The sequence below is a fragment of the Mustelus asterias genome, chromosome 1 (genome assembly GCF_964213995.1).
Source record: "Mustelus asterias chromosome 1, sMusAst1.hap1.1, whole genome shotgun sequence".
NCBI lineage: Eukaryota > Metazoa > Chordata > Chondrichthyes > Carcharhiniformes > Triakidae > Mustelus > Mustelus asterias.
In genome coordinates this window covers 40,609,231-40,619,748 of record NC_135801.1, presented here as the reverse complement: position 1 = coordinate 40,619,748, position 10,518 = coordinate 40,609,231, and the positions used below count along the sequence as shown (strand labels likewise).

Below are 10,518 nucleotides of genomic sequence, written 5' to 3'. Positions count from 1 at the left end.
TTATGGAATTTGGGACCATAGGTCAGCACCAGCATCATACGAGAGATAAATACACCTGTGTTTCTTCGTGTCCTGTCATTTAAACTATTCTCCTTAATAATGTGATTTTTAAATCGGGTCTTTGTGTAACCCAAGTTTACCTACTTTATCTAGGGACTTTCTTTTAAAGGCAATTGAATCTTCAATTCATTTAAAAACACAATGTACTGCTAGTTATTGAAGTGCATGTTTTGTCCAGGAACCAATTTTATAATTTCCTTATGATACATTGATGGTAGGTTATTTCAGTAAGAAGTCTCACAACACCAGGTTAATTTGGTAGGTTATTTGTACGTTATTTGAGGTAGGTTATTTGTCAGTGATGCTTTGATCAGTACATGTTTGTAACAAACATTGCACATTCTGAACATGGAAGGAATATCTGACAAATTCACTTGTCCTGCAGTTATAAGGACACCTCTAGGAATATCTTGGGCTTTGCCAAAGGAATATTAGTCTGACAAAAATGTCCCTGAATATACAAAATTGTCACCACCCAAATCATTACTTAAACTTAAATGGTCACTTGACTTGGCTAGTAGTGTTTTGTTTAGGATAAATGTGATTTGCAACCAACAATGGCGGTAGGATAGCTGATGGACAGCATGTAAAAAAAAATAATAGGGTGACCATTTGGAGATAATTGTCAATGATCTATTGTCATGTGATAGTGAAGTTAGAAAAATATTTGCAGTAGCCTCGATCTTTCATGTTGTCTTGACTGTACAATATTAAATGCCTGTGAATCAAAATGCAAGATTAGTTTATTATATCATAATAGTATCACTGACTGAAAATGGTAAATGCCTGTAGAGTAATATAACTATTAAAAAATAATTTTGTTGAATCTAAGCCAGTCAAAACCATTTGTATATCTCTTGAAACTTTGCATCTGTATACACTTCCCAGCAACTGTTCATTATGAGTTCCAGTGTTTATAATGTAAACTGCCTATGTGAACTTGTTGCAGTGTAATTAGATCCCCCCCTTCAGAGTTGCTTCTAAGCAGTGTGGCCGTGCCGTAACCCAAACATTTCCATGCAGACTGAGCATAAATAAGTTGATCACTTTAAGTTGTTATTCTGCATGCAAAAAAAGTCATGCATTAAACAAATTGCCAGAATACGGCAAAAAAATTGGAGGATACACTGCCTCCCACTTAATGGGAGAGATTGTGATCCAGTTTTATATTTCTCAGTTCCTCACCCTGTACTGAAAATACAGTTCAATGCTCCAATGGACTTTAATTCTGTGCTTTCTAAAAGATTGCATGATTTACTTTTTGACTTTGCATCACATGAATCCAAGTATTATGTAAGGGCAGATTGTATAACTTCATAGTGGTCACTGAATTACATCTTTGGACCCTGATATAATTATCTCCAATCCTCTAACTTTGCTTTGTTTGACTTACTCTTCATCTTAATTCCCTAAGCACAGTACAACAGGAGATGATTGATAATTTAGAGTTGATTAGATATCTTAGGTCATGATAAGGAATATTTAGATAATTCACCCTTTTTACTCTTGTGCTTGATACAGTTTGAATCTTCTGATTTCAGTTCGAAAGCTATCAGAGTTGATGAAAAAAGCACAGTTTGCTAAAGCAAAATACAACAGCGATGTTTTTACAAAATGTTGATATTTCTAATCAATTTGGATGCCAGATATTCATCTGACTTCACTAGTGCATTTGCTTTGATTATTGTCACATGTATTAGTATACAGTGAAAAGTATTGTTTCTTGCACGCTATACAGACAAAGCATACCATTCATAGAGAAGGAAATGCGAGAATGCAGAATGTAGTGTTACAGTCATAGCTAGGGTGTAGAGAAAGATCAACTTAATGCGAGGTAGGTCCTTTGAGTTGGTTGGTATGTGACCTCAGACTTTTGTATCTTTTTCCTGATGGAAGAAGGTGGAATAGAGTGTGTCCAGGGTGCGTGGGGTCCATGATTATGCTGGCTGCTTTGCTGAGTCAGTGGATGGGAGGCTGGTTTGTGTGATGGATTGGGCTACATTCACAACCTTTTGTAGTTTCTTGCGGTCTTGGGCAGAGCAGGATCCATACCAAGCTGTGACACAACCAGAAAGAATGCTTTCTATGGTGCATCTGTAAAAGTTGGTGAGAATCATCGTTGACATGCCAAATTTCCTTAGAAAGTAGAGGCGTTGGTGGGCTTTCTCAACTGTAGTGTCGGCATGGGGGGACCTGGACAGGTTGTTGGTGATCTGTACAGCTAAAAACTTGAAGCTTTCAACTATTTCTACTTTGTCTCCATTGATGTAGACAGTGGCATGTTCCCATTATGCTTCCTGAAGTCGATGACAATTTCCTTTGTTTTGCTGACATTGAGAGAGAGATTATTGTCGTTGCACCAGTTCACCAGATTCTCTATCTCATTCCTGTACTCTATCTCGTTATTGTTTGAGATCTGACCCACTATGGTGGTGTCATCAGCAAACTTGAAAATCGAGTTGGAGGGGAATTTGACCACACAGTCATAGGTGTGTAAGGAGTATAGTAGAGGGGTGAGAACACAGCCTTGTGGGCACCGGTTTTGAGGATGATCGTGGAGGAGGTGTTGTTGCCTATCCTTACTGATTGTAGTCTGTGGGTTAGGAAGTTCAGGATCCAATTGCAGAGGGAGGAGCTGAGGCCCAGGCCACAGAGTTTGGAGCTGAGTTCCTTAGGAATAATGGTGTTGAAGGCTGAGCTGTAGTCAATAAATAGGAGTCTAACATTGGTGTCTTTGTTGTCTTGGTGTTCCAGGGTAGAGTGCAGGGTCAAGGAAATGGTGTCTGCTGTGGACCTCTTTATGTCAAAGAATAAAATGTAAAATCCATCTTGCTCAATTACTGTCAGACCATTATTTTGTTTACTTAAAGGCTGTAAAAATAATTTCAAATCGCGTATTCTGCATTTTGATTTTTATATACTTGCTCTACAAATTGCTGAATGATGCCCTCTTCAAGGTTGTTCATGTTGTGAAACTAGCACAAGGAATACATTTCAAGGAATACATTGTAGTTTACCGCTAGGTTCATTTTACTAAAAATGTGTGTTGGGTTTAAAATGTAATGAATGGAGCTGAAACTAATCTGGTATACCAATATATTACTGTCCTGAACACACGCAAATCAATGCCCTTTTATGAAGTTGATAATCACTGCCTTTTTAATCTATTTCCTGTTTTGATTGAAATAGAGTTTATGTAAATTATATTGTATTTTGACATGGATTTTAACGCACACTTGAATGTCTGTTCCTCCGTCCATTATTGTTCTTTAGGATTTTTTAAAAGCCTACCTTTGACTTTGGCTACTGACATCATCTGAAGAATAAATGATTCCTGAAGATGCATTCAAAACAGATAATATTGGTCATATTCCAAGAATGATACCTTTTATATGAATTAGAATTTTGATGAAACAAGTTGGATTGTTCACTTCCCCTGTAATGACATTATCATGAGAAGTGTTAGTACAATATTTGTAAAATCAAAGTATAAACAGTCAACATTGTAATTTAAAAAAAAATGTTGATAACTTTTGAGTTGACATAACAGATACATGTTTGGCTATTTGTATGTGATTTTAATTGCGAGGTGAGAGATGTAAAAGATCATTTTGGCAAAATTGGGTTCTATTTCATTTTGATTAGAACAAATAAATAATTTTGACAATTTATGGGTAGTTAATTGGATGGAGAGTAAACCTACTTGTTTTGAAGGAACTTTTACATTTATTTGTGTTTTGTTCAAGGCATTAATTCATGGTGTTTAAAGGGCTCAAATCAACCAACATGAAATCTACAACTATACAGTTTCAATTGACAGAGTGCACATTCTATCCATGTCAGATATCCTATTTACTTAAGCTCAAGTCTTAGACATAGGTTAGAGAGAAGCAGCTTTGGGAGCCTTGTATGTTTCTGAGATGTGGGGTGTTACTGCTTATTTGTATGGAAGTTTTCATTGCCTGTGCAATTGTGAGAACTCTACCTATTACTTTAGTACACTCAAAAGAACCCCAGACACCATAACAAGGCAACAGATTCTGTTAGGGAGTTTGGTTAGTTGGTCCATAATCAATGTTGCTCAGGAATTTGTAATCTTAATGTGGATTTTGGCTTATCTAGTCTGTCACAGTGGGTTGACTTGGTTGTGAACTTCTATAACTAGGCATGCCATCTTGGGGCTACCTTGACTCAATCTCCTTCTTAAGGAGGATGACCTTTAACTGATCTTTAGACAGCCAACGAACAGGCATAAGCAATTATTAGAAGACATGAGTATCTCTTCATGAGCAGCACAAATCACCATAACGAAATAATTGCAATGCTACTGTTGTTCTATCATAGCATAGACACATTGAACATCTTTATACAAACATCTCAGCAACAACTTCTTGCCTCAATGCCACTCAGTTTTGAATATGTAAACATTAATATCTGACTTCCATCAGTTATATATTTACCTGCAATGTGATGTTTTATAGATTTACTTTTAGTTGATTTTCATTTAGAAATATGACCGTGCTACTGTATTTGATTGTCCGCTCCAGTGATGGTTAAATAATCACTTGTATAGAATTTAATTAATTTTTAGATTGGTTAAATTAATACATGCATCCTTTGGAAAGTAGGTTTAATTCATGTTCTTTTTTTGTGGGAAGGGAATACCATACGATGTATCAAAGTCATTTTCTCTTAAGGTGGTTCTACTAAACTACATGTTCATGATCATGAAAGTGCAAAACTTTTAGTTTAGAATTGAAAATAGTTTGTCTGTGTTGGACATTTAGAAGATGTCTTTTAAGGGAGATTTTCTGCTACTGGTGCAATTTAGGCTTTTTTACTGCATTGCTGAGCAAAGCTTGCCAACACTGCAGTAAGCTAACTGCCCCAGTTTTCCATGCTCTGCTGATTTGAACAGTTCTTTATAGCTGACTGGGCAATTTCGGCTTTTATTAATGGCAAGCCAAATACAGCGTTGCTTTGCAAACTTTTCCCAGTGTGACCCCATTTCCACCTCTAACCCCATTTAATGCTTGAAAATTGCTGTGACCTCGGAGTCAGAGTGATGGTGAGAGGAAGAGAGCTGCCAGAATGGGGTTGGGTGTGTGTCAGGCAGAATGGGGTGGGCAGTGGGGGGGACAGAGCGAGAAGAGGAGGTTGGTAGAGAGCCGATGAGCAGGAGAGGGGCCACTAGAGAACAGTGGCTTTTTCAGTGATTGTTTTGCAGGCACTGGTGGGGCCTCGGAGAAAATTCTCTTAGGAATTGCAGCTCAAATCGTCAATGGGAATAAAAACTTGTGTGTGCAGATCAAAGGGCCGTGGACCCAATTCCAAGAATTTCCTGCTAAAGTCTCTGCTCCATTGCTGCCTTGGGCCTTTGACCCCAGTTGTTCGTCCATTATTTTTGAACTCTGTGATGGAGGAAGCAGAAAATATGACCTGGCCAAACTAAAAAGATGGTTGTACTTAAAGATGTGTCTGCTTTTGAGGACAGATGTATTGCTTCATTTTTTATAAAGATTCAAAATTAATTTATAGTTATTTGTTAGCTTTTTAAGGGTTGTTGTGGATGGAGAAGGTGTAATTGAGATGAAAAGTCTGATATGGAGACACAAACATTCTGTGGACAAGTATTGGAGTGTATAGCAATTGATCTCACATGATAACTGACAAGATGCATGTGCAGCTGCTGGAAGTGGATTTGAGAGGAGCTCAGTTGTTTCCCACTTCAGGGCACCCTCGTAGATGATAGTATCATTTCGGATGATGACAAGTGGTAACAAGGCTCAGTGCTATGTACAATACTTGGAATCTGGAACAGATGCAAAATAAAATATTTTCAAGAACCTGAAAAGATGAAAATTGACAACGCTAAAGTATTAGTTAGATGTTCCAACATTGCTGGTGACAAAATGTGCCTACCAATCTGCTCCACACTTATTGCTTTCTTATGCAAAGTTCTCTCACACTTGTACAGCATTTTCTTGCATTTCATAAATACCTATACCCTCCATTCAAAATGCATCGCACAATACAAAGTTTGTCAAGGGTACTAATATCTCAATTTGTTGTGAAGCAACTTAAATGGGTGATGCATAGTCACTTACTTCAGATTTGCATGAAAGCTGCACTGATGTTTGTTGCTGCATAAATATTCTTTCAATTTTTGAAATTACTTTGGTATCTGTACAATAAAATGACACATTTAGTAAAGCATATGTGAGAATGAACATCACTGATGTATTCTGAACTGACTGCAAAATGATAGAGATAGGTTCAGTGAAAGGGTAAGAAATTTGGTAAATAGAGTATAATGTGGAAAAATGAGAGGTGTCCACTTTGGCAGGAAGAATAGGAAAGCAGAATATTACTTAAATGGAGGGAGACGACAGAATGTCACAGTACAAAGTGATCTGGGTGCCCTTGTTCATGAATCACAAAAAGTCAACATACAGGTACAGCAAGTAATTATGAAGACAAAGGGCCAGGGGCCTTTATTGAAAGGGGATGGACTATAAAAGAAAGGAAGTCTTTCCAGAATTATACTAGGTGAGACAATACTTGGAGTATAGTGCACAGTTTTGATTACCACTTTAAGGAGGGATATCCTTGCATTGGAAGCAGTTCAGGGAATGTTCACGAGGCTGCTTCTTGGGATGAGAGGTTTGTTTTATGAGGAGAGTTTTAGCAGGTTGGGCTAAACTCATTGGAGTTTGCAAGACTGAGAAGCGATCTTATTGAAGCAAATAAGCTTCTGAAGGAAATTGACAGGATGGATGCTGAGAGGATGTTACCATTCATGGTGGAATCTGGAAATGGGAGACACCGTTCAAATATAAGCATTCCCCATTTATGATGGAGATGAGAGATTTTTTTTCTGAGGGTCATTAGCCTTTGGAATTTTCCTCCACAGCAAGCAGAGGAGGCTGTTTCATTGAATATATTTGAGGCTAAGTTGGACAGATTCTTGATTGTCATGGAAGCTTAGGGTCATGGGGGTCGGCAGGAAAATTGAGGTTAGGCCATAATCAGATCAGTCATGATTGTATTGCACGGCAGGTCAGCCTTGTGGGGCTGAATGGCCTATTGCTGCTCTTAATCATGTTATTTTCAGATGCTTGTCACTGACTTGTCATCTCCTGTATCAGCATTGAACATTTTTAAAAATGTAACGAAGATGAAGGAGTAAGAGCATTTGGATGTCATAACTACTCACTGCGTTGTTACCAACCAGGAATATTGAACCTCAGCACCTCACCAAGACTTTAATTGCAACATATTAAAAAAAAATTATTTTTAACTTGGGAGTTCTGGTAATGCCACATTTAGAATATTTTACACAACTTTTCTTTAAAAAACAATTATGATTGCACATAGGGCTAAAAGGAATATGCGATGTAGGGTCTTTAAAATGCTGAAGAGTATGAATAATGTTGGTATATAAAGAGATACTTATAAACAATGACTGTGGCTGATCAACTGCCCTGCCCCCTTACCAACCATGTATATCTCACATGGACACCAAGAGGAGTGGATTAACACTTGTTGATCTAACTTCTTTTGAAAACTAGCTGGATATATGTATATATGTTGAGATATTAAAATTCTAAGCAGCTGTGTCAGTATCTTGGGAATACTTGATAATGCTGACTGGATGCAAACAATGCAAAATGGGTTTTGTTCTCCAGTGCATATGTTCTCAATCTTCGTAATCCTGACTGAAAAGTGAAAAGGTATGGATAATATATTTTCAGAGTTGTGCAATAACTGGGTGTTTCAGAAAGAACAAAATCAGTTTTTCAAGTGTTCCCTTTTCATGCAGTCCTTCATTATGTCTAGAAAATATCTTTGTCACTGTTGATGTTTGTGTGCATCCTTGTAGCTGGAATAATTGTGTTCAGCTCTGCAAGGTTAACTGTCTCACAGTTGAAAGATGTTCTCACAGATTTAAATACAGCTTGCACAGTGCAGTAACAATAGGTATGTATCAGCAGGTTTTATAAGCATTATAATTACTTACTAAGTAATGGTAGTAAATGGATATTCTTTCAAATCATAACCAATTGAGACTCAGACATTGTGGTGTCAGTCCACTTAACTATATTCACGTAGAGTACTGCACCATTGGAGAAGAAAGCTGAAACATGGGCACAAAAGTCATTACGTTATAATTTTTTGTTTTTCTTGGTTGTTAGCTTTGATTTTTTTGTAAAAATAAACTGTTGTAATTGTAAAATATAGTGTATTGAATGGTAATTTTGTACTGTTAAAATTAAGGTTTACTGTTTTCAGAAATATAGCTGAAAGGTACAAGATTTCAATCAGTAAGTATAAAGCAAAATAGTTTACAAATCAAAATTGACTTAAATTTCAATATTCAATGGCAAAGGATGGAAGATTTAATTAAAAAAGTTAAAATCCTATAACATGCAATTTAATGACTAGTTCATCTGGAATTTTACTTGTACTACCACACTGAAATTGAAAAGGTGGTGGTATGCAAAGACTGAAGCTTTCTAAGGCAATAATGTACTTGTGTTTCAGCTAGAGATTTCCTTTAGGACATTAATGATCACCAGACCTCCCGACTCTGAACATCACAGTTTTTGCAACCCCCCCCCCAGCATACTCTGCAATTTTGCATTGCTGCAAAGGAGCACCATGTATTCTGCAGAACATATGGAATATATTTTTATAGTAAACCTAGAAAATATAAAATTCCACTCATTATTTTGGCTGTGGTGCAGATGTTTAACACAGTTCTTGAAAGGATTTTAAAGTGGGTGTTGGTCCGGATTAGCTATTGTTGTGTAGTGGTGAATTGGTGGATAAAAAACTGTTAAAATCTGATCCTTGTACAGAGGTAGGAAGAAGACTGTTGCAACACCAGAAAACAGGATTGAATCAAATGTAATCAGCATTCAAGGCATCATATTTGTCAGGACAGGCTTGATGGATCTGCCAGTCTTTTAATGTCCATTTTTGTTATGCTCATATGCTTAATTATTATAATTTTTCTGAGGCATGATGATGAGGTTAGACATTATAATTCCAGCCTTCATTGATAGATTGAATCTTAAACATACTGTGCAGAATGGTATTGTGTGATATTATAGCATGATAAAATTGGATCCACTCATATTTTCGTAATGCTTGTCCTATTGACCACATATTTTGTGCTGGTATTTCTGCAGTGTGATCATTGTTGTTATGAACTGTTATGTCTTGTGGTCCCCAGAAGTCTGAAATAATCACATTATTTTACTTTTAGGTACTTTTCCAGATCTCATTATGTGCTGTGGAATGATACAATGTTGTTATGGTACAATGATTGTAGTATAGTGTTGAGCGATGTGGCACTCTACTCTGGATGTCCATGCATACGTCACCATCATCATCAACTTCCGTTCTTTGCCCAAAGGCAAGACTGACCCACAGCACCATGATCTTCACCATGGGTAGGGAAAGGAGGCACTTCCTGAACCCACCTGAGTTAGGATGCGGGTTGAACCTTTTAGAATCATAGAATCATAGAAACCCTACAGTGCAGAAGGAGGCCATTCGGCCCATCGAGTCTGCACCGACCACAATCCCACCCAGTCTCTAGCCCCACATATTTACCCGCTAATCCCTCTCACTTACGCATCTTAGGACTCTAAGGGGCAATTTTTAACCTGGCCAATCAACCTAACCCGCACATCTTTGGACTGTGGGAGGAAACCGGAGCACCCGGAGGAAACCCACGCAGACACGAGGAGAATGTGCAAACTCCACACAGACAGTGACCCGAGCCGGGAATCGAACCCGGGACCCTGGAGCTGTGAAGCAGCAGTGCTAACCACTGTGCTACCGTGCCGCCCGTGCTGTTGGCAACAATCTGATCCACACCAGCCATCCAGCCAGTTGAACCATTTGGTCCCCAATGGAAATGCAGTGGCAACATGCACTTCTAGAGGTATGAGTAGTGATGGTGGAAGCTCCAATCTTTCCTCCATAACATGGCAGACCTAGAATCCCTCCACTCTTACTGTCTGCCATTGCCGTATACTCGATCTGTTTGGCTGTGTAATAAAATACCTTGTTTGGCCATCAGGTGCTGGAATGGATCCTCATCCAGAACTTCGGCTCAAGAGGTAGCGATGCTACTTTCTGTGCTACAGGACCACTTACACATATATACAAATGCATGACAATATAGTTCGTATATCATTTTGGAATAATATAACAATATAACATCCATCTTTATTTTAAAAAAAGAAAGTTTAATGCCTCTTTATAATCGACATTTCAGTCATTAACTTTTTAAAGCAAATTTACAATTGACTTTTATGACTAAATCCTGAACTTAAAGTTCTTTTAGTTTTTTTGACAAAAAGGCTGTTGCTCAGGTGGGGAAATGTTGTGCTTCCACCTCATAAAATTCATATTTATTACTTTGCTGAGTTGACGTACTATATG

The 10,518-nt window shown here is 37.7% G+C and overlaps 1 protein-coding gene across 16 annotated transcripts in view; it reads left to right on the top strand.

Annotated features, from left to right (window-relative positions):
- The window catches only part of rapgef2b (Rap guanine nucleotide exchange factor 2b), a 446,795-nt gene that overhangs the window by 2,396 nt on the left and 433,881 nt on the right, over positions 1 to 10,518 (top strand). The gene's annotated exons all lie outside the window — the stretch shown is intronic.